Source organism: Oncorhynchus mykiss, chromosome 18, assembly GCF_013265735.2.
Source record: "Oncorhynchus mykiss isolate Arlee chromosome 18, USDA_OmykA_1.1, whole genome shotgun sequence".
Lineage (NCBI taxonomy): Eukaryota > Metazoa > Chordata > Actinopteri > Salmoniformes > Salmonidae > Oncorhynchus > Oncorhynchus mykiss.
Genome location: NC_048582.1, coordinates 14,408,535 through 14,425,477, shown reverse-complemented (window position 1 = coordinate 14,425,477; position 16,943 = coordinate 14,408,535). Strand labels below are relative to the sequence as shown.

General features: G+C 45.4%; 1 protein-coding gene across 2 annotated transcripts in view; it reads right to left on the bottom strand.

Moving 5' to 3' along the window:
* LOC110495483 (interleukin-1 receptor accessory protein-like 1) overlaps window positions 1–16,943 on the bottom strand; it is a 398,899-nt gene that overhangs the window by 60,479 nt on the left and 321,477 nt on the right. The gene's annotated exons all lie outside the window — the stretch shown is intronic.

Genomic DNA, 16,943 nt, shown 5'->3' with positions numbered 1-16,943 from the left:
CCTTAATGAGAGGCATAATTGGGAGAGAGGAGAGGAGAGGGAGAGAAGAGAGAGAAGAGAGGAGAGGAGAGGAGAGGAGAGGAGAGGGAGAGAGAGGGAGAGAGAGAGAGAGAGAGAGGGGGAGAGGAGAGAGAGGAGAGGAGAGAGGCAGCAGCATGTGAGTGGAGGAGGAGGAGGGTTGGTTGGATCAACCGTGAGAGCTCTCCAATCCCTGTGATTGACAGGTCCCTAGGGACAGCCTCTCCTCATTTAATGCTCCTTCACATGTCAGCGTAGTATAGAGACGATTACGCTAGAGAGCCATCTCAGTGTGTGTGTGCGCGTGCGCGCGTGTGTGTGTGTGTGTGTGTGTGTGTGTGTGTGTGTGTGTGTGTGTGTGTGTGTGTGTTTGACAAGAATCCTCTGAATTCCTCCTGAGACTCTGATACAATACTGTATTAAAGTTTGAAGGTGAGAGAGAGGTTATGACAATGTCATCCAAGATTAGGGGAGTTACATCACTTGGTTGCTTTCCCACAGGGTCTCCTTCCATGTGTTGCAAGGGCTCTTCAGACTCACTGTAGATGGAGACCACATCTCTTGAAGCCTAGGAAGCAGTCTTAAATTATATTTGATGTAATGTGTATGTAAAATATCTCTGTCTTGAAACATTTTGCCAAATGCCCCATCTCTCGTATTACCGGATTCTCTACAGAGAACACTCTTATAGATTGATTTCCATTTCAAAGCCAATAGCGGATGAAATTGTGGATTTCCAGTGGGATAATGAATATGGAGACAACATATAGTACACATACCCACATCATAACCCTAACCCACATCATAACCCTAACCCACATGATAACTCAAACCAGCATCATAACCCTAACCAGCACCATAACCCTAACCCGCATCATAACCTTAAACCCGCACCATAACCCTAACCAGCACCATAACCCTAACCCGCATCATAACCTTAAACCCGCACCATAACCCTAACCAGCACCATAACCCTAACCCGCATCATAACCTTAAACCCGCACCACAACCCTAACCCGCACCATAACCCTAACCTGCACCATAACCCGTATCATAACCCTAACCCGTATCATAACCCTAACCTGTATCATAACCCTAACCCGCACCATAACCCTAACCCGCACCATAACCCTAACCCGTATCATAACCCTAACCCGTATCATAACCTTAAACCGTATCATAACCCTAACCCGCACCATAACCCTAACCCACACCATAACCCTAACCCGTATCATAACCCTAACCCGCACCATAACCCTAACCCGTATCATAACCCTAACCCGCACCATAACCCTAACCCGAATCATAACCCTAACCCACACCATAACCCCAACCCGCACCATAACCCTAACCCGTATCATAACCCTAACCCGCACCATAACCCTAACCCGTATCATAACCCTAACCCGCACCATAACCCTAACCCGAATCATAACCCTAACCCACACCATAACCCCAACCCGCACCATAACCCTAACCTGTATCATAACCCTAACCCGCACCATAACCCTAACCCGTATCATAACCCTAACCCACACCATAATTTTTTCCCATTCCTCCTTGCAAAACAGCTCGAGCTCAGTGAGGTTGGATGGAAAGCATTTGTGAACAGCAGTTTTCAGTTCTTTCCACAGATTCTCGATTGGATTCAGGTCTGGACTTTGACTTGGCCATTCTAACACCTGGATATGTTTATTTTTGAACCATTCCATTGTAGATTTTGCTTTATGTTTTGGATCATTGTCTTGTTGGAAGACAAATCTCCGTCCCAGTCTCAGGTCTTTTGCAGACTCCAGACTCTTCCAGAATGGTCCTGCATTTGGCTCCATCCATCTTCCCATCAATTTTAACCATCTTCCCTGTCTCTGCTGAAGAAAAGCAGGCCCAAACCATGATGCTGCCACCACCATGTTTGACAGTGGGGATGGTGTGTTCAGCTGTGTTGCTTTTACGCCAAACATAACGTTTTTCATTGTTGCCAAAAAGTTCCATTTTGGTTTCATCTGACCAGAGCACCTTCTTCCACATGTTTGGTGTGTCTCCCAGGTGGCTTGTGGCAAACTTTAAACGACACTTTTTATGGATATCTTTAAGAAATGGCTTTCTTCTTGCCACTCTTCCATAAAGGCCAGATTTGTGCAATATACGACTGATTGTTGTCCTATGGACAGAGTCTCCCACCTCAGCTGTAGATCTCTGCAGTTCATCCAGAGTGATCATGGGCCTCTTGGCTGCATCTCTGATCAGTCTTCTCCTTGTATGAGCTGAAAGTTTAGAGGGACGGCCAGGTCTTGGTAGATTTGCAGTGGTCTGATACTCCTTCCATTTCAATATTATCGCTTGCACAGTGCTCCTTGGGATGTTTAAAGCTTGGGAAATCTTTTTGTATCCAAATCCGGCTTTAAACTTCTTCACAACAGTATCTCGGACCTGCCTGGTGTGTTCCTTGTTCTTCATGATGCTCTCTGCGCTTTTAACGGACCTCTGAGACTATCACAGTGCAGGTGCATTTATACAGAGACTTGATTACACACAGGTGGATTGTATTTATCATCATTAGTCATTTAGGTCAACATTGGATCATTCAGAGATCCTCACTGAACTTCTGGAGAGAGTTTGCTGCACTGAAAGTAAAGGGGCTGAATAATTTTGCACGCTCAATTTTTCAGTTTTTGATGTGTTAAAAAAGTTTGAAATATCCAATAAATGTCGTTCCACTTCATGATTGTGTCCCACTTGTTGTTGATTCTTCACAAAAAAATACAGTTTTATATCTTTATGTTTGAAGCCTGAAATGTGGCAAAAGGTCGCAAAGTTCAAGGGGGCCGAATACTTTCGCAAGGCACTGTATATACATCAAGCCTTAATGAGAGGCATAATTGGGAGAGAGGAGAGGAGAGGGAGAGAAGAGAGAGAAGAGAGGAGAGGAGAGGAGAGGAGAGGAGAGGGAGAGAGAGGGAGAGAGAGAGAGAGAGAGAGAGGGGGAGAGGAGAGAGAGGAGAGGAGAGAGGCAGCAGCATGTGAGTGGAGGAGGAGGAGGGTTGGTTGGATCAACCGTGAGAGCTCTCCAATCCCTGTGATTGACAGGTCCCTAGGGACAGCCTCTCCTCATTTAATGCTCCTTCACATGTCAGCGTAGTATAGAGACGATTACGCTAGAGAGCCATCTCAGTGTGTGTGTGCGCGTGCGCGCGTGTGTGTGTGTGTGTGTGTGTGTGTGTGTGTGTGTGTGTGTGTGTGTGTTTGACAAGAATCCTCTGAATTCCTCCTGAGACTCTGATACAATACTGTATTAAAGTTTGAAGGTGAGAGAGAGGTTATGACAATGTCATCCAAGATTAGGGGAGTTACATCACTTGGTTGCTTTCCCACAGGGTCTCCTTCCATGTGTTGCAAGGGCTCTTCAGACTCACTGTAGATGGAGACCACATCTCTTGAAGCCTAGGAAGCAGTCTTAAATTATATTTGATGTAATGTGTATGTAAAATATCTCTGTCTTGAAACATTTTGCCAAATGCCCCATCTCTCGTATTACCGGATTCTCTACAGAGAACACTCTTATAGATTGATTTCCATTTCAAAGCCAATAGCGGATGAAATTGTGGATTTCCAGTGGGATAATGAATATGGAGACAACATATAGTACACATACCCACATCATAACCCTAACCCACATCATAACCCTAACCCACATGATAACTCAAACCAGCATCATAACCCTAACCAGCACCATAACCCTAACCCGCATCATAACCTTAAACCCGCACCATAACCCTAACCAGCACCATAACCCTAACCCGCATCATAACCTTAAACCCGCACCATAACCCTAACCAGCACCATAACCCTAACCCGCATCATAACCTTAAACCCGCACCACAACCCTAACCCGCACCATAACCCTAACCTGCACCATAACCCGTATCATAACCCTAACCCGTATCATAACCCTAACCTGTATCATAACCCTAACCCGCACCATAACCCTAACCCGCACCATAACCCTAACCCGTATCATAACCCTAACCCGTATCATAACCTTAAACCGTATCATAACCCTAACCCGCACCATAACCCTAACCCACACCATAACCCTAACCCGTATCATAACCCTAACCCGCACCATAACCCTAACCCGTATCATAACCCTAACCCGCACCATAACCCTAACCCGAATCATAACCCTAACCCACACCATAACCCCAACCCGCACCATAACCCTAACCCGTATCATAACCCTAACCCGCACCATAACCCTAACCCGTATCATAACCCTAACCCGCACCATAACCCTAACCCGAATCATAACCCTAACCCACACCATAACCCCAACCCGCACCATAACCCTAACCTGTATCATAACCCTAACCCGCACCATAACCCTAACCCGTATCATAACCCTAACCCACACCATAACCCCAACCCGCACCATAACCCTAACCCGTATCATAACCCTAACCCGTATCACATCCCTAGCACTCTGGCAGAGCTCCAGTAAAGGACTAATGTATTTATAATGCGAGATACCTATATTTTGAACTGTTCTAAACATCAAATTGCGAAGTGTTTAAGGTTACGTTTAGGCATGAACTCTGAATGGTTAAGGTTAGGGTTAAGGTTGGGGAATTATGTTATTAGATTAATTCATATACCAGTATAGGATATTAGCCCACACAGCCTACAAGATGTCCATTTCTTATTTTGTTTTGTTTCAGTAAAATGCTAGGCTGCTGTTCAATAGGCGCAAGCCTTTCTAAATGCTCACGAGAAGCGTAATTGCTCAATACATTTTCAAGAGAAAAAAGACAACTGTACAGTGCATTTTAGATATTTGCGGGTTAGAGTTGGGTGTGGGCCTCAGATGTTCACTTTATTTAAAATAGTCAGGTGGTTGCGGATGGGTTATCATCAATTGCAGGTGGGTGGGGGCGAACAAACAGCTGACCTGCACATCACTAGCTTACGGCCATCTGCATCACTAGCTTACGGCCATCCGCATCACTAGTTTACGGCCATCCGCATCACTAGCTTACGGCCATCCGCATCACTAGTTTACGGCCATCCGCATCACCAGCTTACGGCCATCCGCATCACCAGCTTACGGCCATCCGCATCACCAGCTTACGGCCATCCGCATCACTAGTTTACGGCCATCCGCATCACCAGCTTACGGCCATCCGCATCACCAGCTTACGGCCATCCGCATCACTAGCTTACGGCCATCCGCATCACTAGTTTACGGCCATCCGCATCACTAGCTTACGGCCATCCGCATCACTAGCTTTTGGCCATCCGCATCACTAGCTTACGGCCATCCGCATCACTAGCTTACGGCAATCCGCATCACTAGCTTACGGCCATCCGCATCAGTAGCTTACGGCCATCCGCATCACTAGCTTACGGCCATCCGCATCACTAGCTTACGGCAATCCGCATCAGTAGCTTACGGCCATCCGCATCACTAGTTTACGGCCATCCGCATCACCAGCTTACGGCAATCCGCATCACTAGCTTACGGCCATCCGCATCAGTAGCTTACGGCCATCCGCATCACTAGCTTACGGCCATCCGCATCACTAGCTTACGGCAATCCGCATCAGTAGCTTACGGCCATCCGCATCACTAGCTTACGGCCATCCGCATCACTAGCTTACGGCCATCCGCATCACTAGCTTATGGTGCACCGGTGCTTCCCACTCCTCTTTCTATTCTGGTTATAGCAAGTTTGCTTTTCTGTCAAGGGAGTTGTTCACAGCGTTGTACGTGATCTTCAGTTTCTTGGCAATTTCTCGCATGGAATAACATTCATTTCTCAGAACAAGACTAGACTGACGAGTTTCAGAAGAAAGGACTTTGTTTCTGGCCATTTTGAGCCTGTAATCAAACCCACAAATACTGATGCTCCAGATACACAACTAGTCTAAACAAGGCCAGTTTTACTGCTTCTTTAATCAGAACAACAGTTTTAGCTGTGCTAACATAATTGCAAAAGGGTTTTCTAAGGATCAATTAGCCTTTTAAAATGATAAACTTGGATTAGCTAACACAACGTGCCACTGGAACACAGGAGTGATGGTTACTGATACCGGGCCTCTGTACGTCTATGTAGATTTTCTATAAAAAATCTGCTGTTTCCAGCTACAATAGTCATTTACAACATTAACAATGTCTACATTGTATTCCTGTGCCACGTTCATTAAAAGGATTGGACCAAGGCACAGTGTGGTATGCGTACATTCTTATTTATTTAAAGAATGAGCACTGAACAAACCGAGTGCTGACAGGCAACCACACATAGACAAGTTCCCACAAACACCAAAGGGAAAATGGCTACCTAAATATGATCCCCAATCAGAGACAACGATAAACAGCTGCCTCTGATTGAGAACCATATCAGGCCACCATAGACATACAAATCAACTAGACCTACAAAAACCCTAGACATACAAAAAACCCTAGACAATACAAGAACGAGCGTACCCACCCGAGTCACACCCTGACCTAACCAAAATATAAACAAAGATATCTCAGGTCAGGGCGTGACATCCTGATCAATTTGATGTTATTTTAATAGACAAAAAAACGTGTTTCTTTCAAAAACAAGGACATTTCTAAGTGACCGCAAACTTTTGAACAGTAGTTTATGTAAATTACTCGAATTAGGCTTTTTTGAGGTCAATAACTCTGATAAATAGCTTCATTACGGGCAACGAAACCTTTTGTTTCCATTCTAATTAATTATAGCAATAGTAAGCTCTTCATCTCCCCGTTCTCCCTCTCAAGCTGAACAGGACATCAGTAGGCCTAGTCCACTTGCACAGATATTGCATTTTTTTGGGACAAATTGACTGGACTCCTGAAGTGCCACCGTACACAGCACAGTCATTGGGAACGCCTATCCAATGCAGTGTGTAATGCAGTGTAGCCTTGTATATACAGCATCCCAGCAGAAAAAAAACTTGTGAAGGAAGTACATTTTCCTAGAAATATAACTTTTCCCTGCTGTCACGTTGGTATGAAGAGATTCAGGAGACAGGCGCAGGAATGCGTAATATTTTTTTTAAATTATACCCCAAATTACGCCGTGGCGTGTAAAGGCACGGGGACAAAGACCAAACAAACAAGTACATAAAACACAGGGTAGAAACCCAAACAAAAGAGCGAGGAGTACTTTGAATAAAAAACACACACGCACAATGATTAACACACGGGACTAGACCCGTAATCATCTGCGCAATCCACAAGGGCACGAAAGCCCAAAACATACAGCACAGGTCCTCACATACACCAACGGACATTGGAACAATAACCGACAGCACCATGGGGAACAAAGGGCACATATATACAAATACAATCAGTGGGAATGGGGGCCAGGTGTGCGCAATGAAAGTTCCAGAGGGATCCGTGACACGTGTTTCTCCGAACATGCTCTTAGTATAGCCTATATTATAGGCCAGCCTTTCTCAAACTTGTTTGTGCCAGGGACACCCGGGAGTTGTGAAGGTGTTTTCAACAGCCAGTCTGCTGCGATATATCAATTTTGTTGCAGCAAGCATCAGCCTGGTGGTCCCATACCTGTTTGTGTTGTAGGTCTATAGCAAACTTCTAAAGTGGAGAATAGATGGGAGAAAATGCCTCTATCCACTTTGTCTCTCCAGGTGCCCAGCTTTTTCTTGAAATCGGCAATTTTATTGTTTGCTTGGAAAATATCACCTGCATGGTTTTGGTTGAGCAGTAGACTCGTCCGTAGGCCTACAGATCCCGATACAATGGTCCCATCGTAATCCATGTCCCGTGATGTACTCGTTCAGAACACAGAATATTTCTCCTGTAGTTTTATTCTGAGGAAACTCTCTACAAGAAAGACATTCTTTACATATGTAGCTAATATATACAAGAAGTGGCATTTGAAATGTCAGCCGTCTCATCTAATTTGATTACAAACCAATTTGATGTGGGGGCTCTGTCTAAAACCTCCATGTGATTCTATATCATCGGCCAGATCCTGGATTCTACGCGTGACAGTGTCATTGGAACGTGGGATTTCACTGATCTTTGTAGCAGCAGTTAGGCCTAAAACCTCTGGGCAAGCATCCATGACTGAGGGCATGACCAGCTTTTCAACTATAGTGAAAGGAGCCTGGCACTGGGAAATGTTATGAGAGAGGGAGTATGAAGCCTTCAGTGAACTCTCATTGTCTGTGAAAATATTGTGCAGCATTTTTGTTTGTTTGGTTTGAAATAAATAAAAAAATTGTCTGTTTTATCCTTGAGATGTGGAAGCTTTGCTTCTAAATGTCTGCTTATTTACGATGGCTTCATCGCATATCAGCTGAGGCAAGTCTGACATAACACACAGACTGGGTTTGGTGGGCAACTGTTATTTGAAACAAATCCAGAGAGAGCGAGAGAGCGAGAGAGAGAGAGAGAGAGAGAGAGAGGGAGAGAGAGAGAGAGAGAGAGAGAGAGAGAGAGAGAGAGAGAGAGAGAGAGACAGAGAGAGAGAGAGAGAGAGAGAGAGAGAGAGAGAGAGAGAGAGAGAAAGAGAGAGAGAGAGAAAGAGAGAGAGCGAGAGAGAGAGAGAGAGAGAGAGAGAGAGACTGCAGGCTGAGCAGCAGGGCTAGCTTGTGTGTGTGTGTTTGGTGTAGCTATAATTAGTCATGGCAACACAATTTGTTTACTGCTGCCTACATAGTTCAGCGCATTGCACAAGTAGTCCCACTGCACATATTTATTTGAGTCAAATATGCCACAGACCACAAAAAAAATCTATATCATTTTCAAGATAAATATGCTGCAGACTGAAGAGCATTCCTCCGCAGACTGAGATTTGAGAAAGGCTTGTATAGGTTATGGATCATTTTAGTGAGACCACACGGGGCTCACTTGACATTGTGCTCCCAGCAGAAAATCAGGCACACAATCATCGGGCACACATTAAATAATATAATAAGCAACTAATTATCAAATCCTGAGAAATATGACATTTTATTGATTACAAATTACATGACCCTGCCCTGGACAAAAAAACAACAACAAAACTAAACCTTCCCCATGACTGAAATTGAAAAAGCATGACCCTCCCCCATTTTCTTCTGGGTAACTATTGTGTGACCTAAGACAACTAGGTCTTCACATGTTCAATACTACAGCCTGGTCTCTGGACTCTCTCTCTCTCTGGTCTCTCTCTCTCTCTCTGGTCTCTCTCTCTCTCTGGTCTCTCTCGCTCTCTCTCTGGTCTCTCTCTCTGGACTCAATTCAATTCAATTCAAGGGGCTTTATTGGCATGGGATACATGTGTTAACATTGCCAAAGCAAGTGAGGTAGATAATATACAAAAGTGAAATAATTAATAAAAGTTAACAGTAAACATTACACATACAGAAGTTTCAAAACAATAAAGACATTACAAATGTCATATTATATATATATATATATATATATATATATATATATATATATATATACACACACAGTGTTGTAACAATGTACAAATGGTTAAAGTACACAAGGGAAAATAAATAAGCATAAATATGGGTTGTATTTACAATGGTGTTTGTTCTTCACTGGTTGCCCTTTTCTTGTGGCAACAGGTCACAAATCTTGCTGCTGTGATGGCACACTGGAATTTAATCCAGTAGATATGGGAGTTTATCAAAATTGGATTTGTATTTGAATTCTTTGTGGATTTGTGTAATCTGAGGGAAATATGTGTCTCTAATATGGTCATACATTGGGCAGGAGGTTAGGAAGTGCAGCTCAGTTTCCACCTCATTTTGTGGACAGTGAGCACATAGCCTGTCTTCTCTTGAGCGCCAGGTCTGCCTTTGGCGGCCTTTCTCAATAGCAAGGCTATGCTCACTGAGTCTGTACATAGTCAAAGCTTCTAGTCTCTCTCTCTCTTTGGATCTCTCAGTCACTCTCTCTCTCTGGTCTCTCAGTCACTCTCTCTCTCTGGTCTCTCAGTTGCTCGCACTCTCTCTGGTCTCTCGGTCTCTCGCTCTCACTCTGGTCTCTCGGTTTCTCTCTCTGGTCTCTCAGTCTCTCTCCCCCTCTCCCTCTCCTTCTCCCTCCCTCCCTCCCTCCCTCTCATTCTCTCTCTCTTTTTCATTGATTTATTCCAAGCCTAATTGGTATGAAGTCATCACCAGGTTTGGAGTGAGAGATCTGCTTCAGGTACTCTGAACCTGCTAGTTTACAGAGACGTTTCCAAATGTCATTCCTTTCACTGTCTCATCTCCTCTCTTCCCTGCTTTCCCCCCTCCATGTTCCACTTAACCTTTACATTAGTTCACATCTGCCGAGCATGGAGATATGTGTCCAATGGAATATAGGTAGGGAAGGGGTCTGACAGCTGAGAGGCTTCGTCCCAAATGGCACCCTGTTCCCCACATAGTGCTTTACTTTTGACCAGAGCCCTCTAACTTTGCCCACCCCTGATCTAGGGAATGGTGTGCCATTTGGTACCAGGTACTTCCTAATATGGATGCCGTACTGGGGTCACAAAAGAGGTTGGAGAAGCAAATTCTGGATGAAATGCATTGTTATTTAGGAGTAAAACCTGGATCAAACACATCATTCGCATGGCGTTTTCTCTGAGACGTTTATATAATGATGAATTGATTCCTGTGGAGGTTTGAGTACATTGTGAGGGTAGTTACGGAAGGTGTTCCTGATGTAGCTACTGTTCTACAGAGGGAGGTCTCCGGACATATCAGAATGTGTTTTAAACATCAATGACCAATAGGAAAAACCTATAGGGACTCAAGTTAGCAAGTATGGAGTATTGTGGACTGCTGTTTTTCCTTGGAACTCTTATTCACTGGAGCAATAAGTGTTATTATGTGTTTTCAGCGTTTCCTGTTCTCTGTTGTTGTTATGGTAATGCTATGTCTGCCATGCCATGGTCAGTCCTGCTATAATTGCCCCTTGCGGACAAATAAAGCATATTGAAGTGAATTGGCTTGAATAAAAGCACAGCAAGACGCTGGATGGATGAATTGGATGGATGGACTGTTAGATTAACAGAGGAATGGATGGATGGACTATTGGATTAACAGAGGAATGGATGGACTGTTGGATTAACAGAAGAATGGATGGACTGTTGGATTAACAGAGGAACGGATGGACTGTTGGATTAACAGAGGAACGGATGGACTGTTGGATTAACAGAGGAACGGATGGACTATTGGATTAACACAGGAACGGATGGACTGTTGGATTAACAGAGGAACGGATGGACTGTTGGATTAACAGAGTAACGGATGGAATGTTGGATTAACAGAGGAACGGATGGATTGTTGGATTAACAGAGGAACGGATGGACTGTTGGATTAACAGAGGAATGGGTGGACTGTTGGTTTAACAGAGAAATGGATGGATGGGCTGTTGGATTAAAAGAGGAATGGATGGATTGTTGGATTAACAGAGGAATGGATGGACTGTTGGATTAACAGAGGAACAGATGGATTGTTGGATTAACAGAGGAATGGGTGGACTGTTGGTTTAACAGAGAAATGGATGGATGGGCTGTTGGATTAACAGAGGAATGGATGGACTGTTGGATTAACAGAGGAATGGATGGACTGTTGGATTAACATAGGAATGGATGGATGGATTGTTGGATTAATGGAGGAATGGATGGATGGATTGTTGGATTAACGGAGGAATTGATTGACTGTTGGATTAACATAGGAATGGATGGATGGATTGTTGGATTAACAGATTAATGGATGGATGGATTGTTGGATTAACAACGGAATGGATGGATGGACTGTTGGATTAACGGATGGATGGATGGATTGTTGGATTAACGGAGGAATGGATGGATGGATTGTTGGATTAACATAGGAATGGATGGATGGACTGTTGGATTAACGGACGGATGGATGGATTGTTGGATTAACGGAGGAATGGATGGACTGTTGGATTAACGAACAGATGGACGGATTGTGAAGACAAAGAGACAGATGCATCAACAGCTCCATGTCTGTGAGAGTCCCCTGGACAGGTACTGTATATGTACTAGTGATCCATGGAGTATTCAGCCCATGTGTGTGTGTGTGTGTGTGTGTGTGTGTGTGTGTGTGTGTGTGTGTGTGTGTGTGTGTGTGTGTGTGTGTGTGTGTGTGTGTGTGTGTGTGTGTGTGTGTGTGTGTGTGTGTGTGCGTATTTGTGTGTCTGTGTCTGAGTATGTGTGTGTGTGTCTGTGTGTAGGTAAGTGTGTGTCTGTGCGTGTGTCTGTGTGTGTGTCTGTGTGTGTCTATTTATGTGTGTCTGTGTGTGTGTATTTGTGTGTGTGTGTGTGTGTGTGTGTGTGTCTGTGTCTGTGTGTTTGTATATGTGTGTCTGTGTGTTTGTATATGTGTGTCTGTGCGTGTGTGTGTGTGTGTGTGTGTGTTTGAGTGTGTGTGTGTGTGTGTGTGTGTGTGTGTGTGTGTGTGTGTGTGTGTGTGTGTGTGTGTGTGTGTGTGTGTGTGTGTGTGTGTGTGTTTGAGTGTGTGTATGTATTTATGTGTGTCTGTGTGTGTGTATTCGTGTCTGTGTGTATGTGTATATGTTTCTCCAAGACTGAAGAGCAGAGCTGTTCCCACTAGACGCCCACAAATCAAAGTAAAAGAGAACTCCCAGAGTTCCCTTGCTCTCCTCTCCAGCTCAACTCAGTATAACTTTAGCATTCAAGACCAGCAACGTGATAAGCAAAGCAAGCAAGCCTGATCACTTTCAGAGAACACACACACGCCGTGCAATAATAAAGAATGCATGATCGCCTGAATTATTGACTAACGCCATTAAACATTCATTGATGTTATTGAAGAAATAGCTATGGCTGGTGACGGAAAGGTGACATTTTTCTAGTAGAGCTGTCAGAGTGCGGTGAGGTATTTGTGGTAAATGGCCTTTAAATGGTTGTTATTGCGCTGTGTCTCCCTGACTCTCTTGTATGAGGATAAATGCTCCTGACCTCTTCTGTATATGCATGCAAACACGGGAGGAGACGTGTGCATAGGAATCACTAGGGCACCCGTTCTCATGGTAACAGCTTCATATATAAACACAATAATTAGAGTTTTCATGGTAACAGCTTAAAACATAATAACAATCACTTGGTGGGTGCCTATGTCTGTCCTATTTCACACATGTACAAGCGTGTATTAATACGTATGTGTTGTTTTGCATATCCCAACTCTCCTTGAGACACCCTGGGAGAGTGGTATGAGACACCCTGGGAGAGTGGGGTATAAACACCCTGGGAGAGTGGGGTGAGACACCCTGGGAGAGTGGGGTGAGACACCCTGGGAGAGTGGTATGAGACACCCTGGGAGAGTGGGGTATAAACACCCTGGGAGAGTGGGGTGAGACACCCTGGGAGAGTGGGGTGAGACACCCTGGGAGAGTGGTGTGAGACACCCTGGGAGAGTGGGGTATAAACACCCTGGGAGAGTGGTGTGAGACACCCTGGGAGAGTGGGGTATAAACACCCTGGGAGAGTGGTGTGAGACACCCTGGGAGAGTGGGGTGAGATACTGCCCCACTCTCCTTTCGGAAAAGCTGACCACGACTTAATTTTGTTGATCCCTGCCTACAGACAGAAATTAAAACAAGAAGCTCCCGCGCTGAGGTCTGTTCAATGCTGGTCCGACCAATCTGATTACACACTCCAAGACTGCTTCCATCACGTGGAAGCAGTTTCGTATTGCGTCAGACAACAACATTGACGAATACGCTGATTCGGTGAGCGAGTTCATTAGAACGTGCGTTGAAGATGTCGTTCCCATAGCAATGATTAAAACATTCCCAAACCAGAAACCGTGGATTGATGGCAGCATTCGCATGAAACTGAAAGCCCGAACCACTGCTTTTAATCAGGGCAAGGTGACCAGAAACATGACCGAATACAAACAGTGTAACTATTCCCTCCGTAAGGCAATCAAACAAGCTAAGCGTCAGTATAGAGACAAAGTAGAATCTCAATTCAACGGCTCAGACAGAAGAGGTATGTGGCAGGGTCTACAGTCAATCACGGATTACAAAAAGAAAACCAGCCCCGTCACGGACCAGGATGTCTTGCTCCCAGGCAGACTAAATAACTTTTTTGCCCGCTTTGAGGACAATACAGTGCCACTGACATGGCCCGCAACTAAAACATGCGGACTCTCCTTCACTGCAGCCGACGTGAGGAAAACATTTAAACGTGTCAACCCTCGCAAGGCTGCAGGCCCAGACGGCATCCCCAGCCGAGCCCTCAGAGCATGCGCAGACCAGCTGGCTGGTTTGTTTACGGACATATTCAATCAATCCCTATCCCAGTCTGTTGTTCCCACATGCTTCAAGAGGGCCACCATTGTTCCTGTTCCCAAGAAAGCTAAGGTAACTGAGCTAAACGACTACCGCCCCGTAGCACTCACTTCCGTCATCATGAAGTGCTTTGAGAGACTAGTCAAGGACCATATCACCTCCACCCTACCTGACACCCTAGACCCACTCCAATTTGCTTACCGCCCAAATAGGTCCACAGACGATGCAATCTCAACCACACTGCACACTGCCCTAACCCATCTGGACAAGAGGAATACCTATGTGAGAATGCTGTTCATCGACTACAGCTCGGCATTTAAAACCATAGTGCCCTCCAAGCTCGTCATCAAGCTCGAGACCCTGGGTCTCGACCCTGGGTCTCGACCCCGCCCTGTGCAACTGGGTACTGGACTTCCTGACGGGCCGCCCCCCAGGTGGTGAGGGTAGGCAACAACATTTCCACCCCGCTGATCCTCAACACTGGGGCCCCACAAGGGTGCGTTCTGAGCCCTCTCCTGTACTCCCTGTTCACCCACGACTGCGTGGCCACGCACGCCTCCAACTCAATCATCAAGTTTGCGGACGACACAACAGTGGTAGGCTTGATTACCAACAACGACGAGACGGCCTACAGGGAGGAGGTGAGGGCCCTCGGAGTGTGGTGTCAGGAAAATAAGCACACACTCAACGTCAACAAAACTAAGGAGATGATTGTGGACTTCAGGAAACAGCAGAGGGAACACCCCCCTATCCACATCGATGGAACAGTAGTGGAGAGGGTAGTAAGTTTTAAGTTCCTCGGCGTACACATCACAGAAAAACTGAATTGGTCCACCCACACAGACAGCATCGTGAAGAAGGCGCAGCAGCGCCTCTTCAACCTCAGGAGGCTGAAGAAATTTGTCTTGTCACCAAAAGCACACACAAACTTCTACAGATGCACAATCGAGAGCATCCTGTCGGGCTGTATCACCGCCTGGTACGGTAACTGCACCGCCCACAACCGTAAGGCTCTCCAGAGGGTAGTGAGGTCTGCACAACGCATCACCGGGGGCAAACTACCTGCCCTCCAGGACACCTACACCACCCGATGTCACAGGAAGGCCATAAAGATCATCAAGGACAACAACCACCCGAGCCACTGCCTGTTCACCCCGCTATCATCCAGAAGGTGAGGTCAGTACAGGTGCATCAAAGCTGGGACCGAGAGACTGAAAAACAGCTTCTATCTCAAGGCCATCAGACTGTTAAACAGCCACAACTAACATTCATTTTCCTGCTGCCAACACACTGACTCAACTCCAGCCACTTTAATAATGGGAATTGATGGGAAATGATGTGAAATATATCACTAGCCACTTTAAACAATGCTACCTAATATAATGTTTACATACCCTACATTATTCATCTCATATGTATATGTATATACTGTACTCTATATCATCTACTGCATCTTTATGTAATACATGTATCACTAGCCACTTTAACTATGCCACTTTGTTTACATACTCATCTCATATATATACTGAACTCAATACCATCTACTGTATCTTGCCTATGCCGCTCTGTACCATCACTCATTCATATATCTTTATGTACATATTCTTTATCCCCTTACACTTGGGTCTATAAGGTAGTAGTTTTGGAATTGTTAGCTAGATTACTTGTTGATTATTACTGCATTGTCGTAACTAGAAGCACAAGCATTTCGCTACACTCGCATTAACATCTGCTAACCCTGTGTATGTGACAAATAAAATGTGATTTGATTTGATTTGACACCCTGGGAGAGTGGTGTGAGACACCCTGGGAGAGTGGTGTGAGACACCCTGGGAGAGTGGGGTGAGAAACCCTGGGAGAGTGGTGTGAGACACCCTGGGAGAGTGGGGTGAGACCCCCTGGGAGAGTGGTGTGAGACACCCTGGGAGAGTGGTGTGAAACACCCTGGGAGAGTGGGGTAAGACACCCTGGGAGAGTGGTGTGAGACACCCTGGGAGAGTGGTGTGAGACACCCTGGGAGAGTGGGGTGAGACACCCTGGGAGAGTGGGGTCACGGCCAGGGTCAGCCGTTATCAACGGTGACCCTGGAGCAATTAGGGTTATTAAGTGTCTTACTAACGGCCCATTGAGAGCTTTTCACCTTGTTGGCTCAGCTTTCACACCCAAAGCTCTTAACCATCAGGGTGTCTGCTACCTTCAGCTTAAACTTTACACCAGTGTCTTCCAGTCTGCCCATGAGTGAACAGGCACATTAGAGAATAACAGTGTCTTCCAGTCTGCCCATGAGTGAAAAGGCACATTAGAGAATAACAGTGTCTTCCAGTCTGCCCATGAGTGAAAAGGCACATTAGAGAATAACAGTGTCTTCCAGTCTGCCCATGAGTGAACAGGCACATTAGAGAATAACAGTGTCTTCCAGTCTGCCCATGAGTGAACAGGCTCAATAGAGAATAACAGTGTCTTCCAGTCTGCCCATGAGTGAACAGGCACATTAGAGAATAACAGTGTCTTTCAGTCTGCCCATGAGTGAACAGGCACATTAGAGAATAACAGTGTCTTCCAGTCTGCCCATGAGTGAACAGGCTCAATAGAGAATAACAGTGTCTTCCAGTCTGCCCATGAGTGAA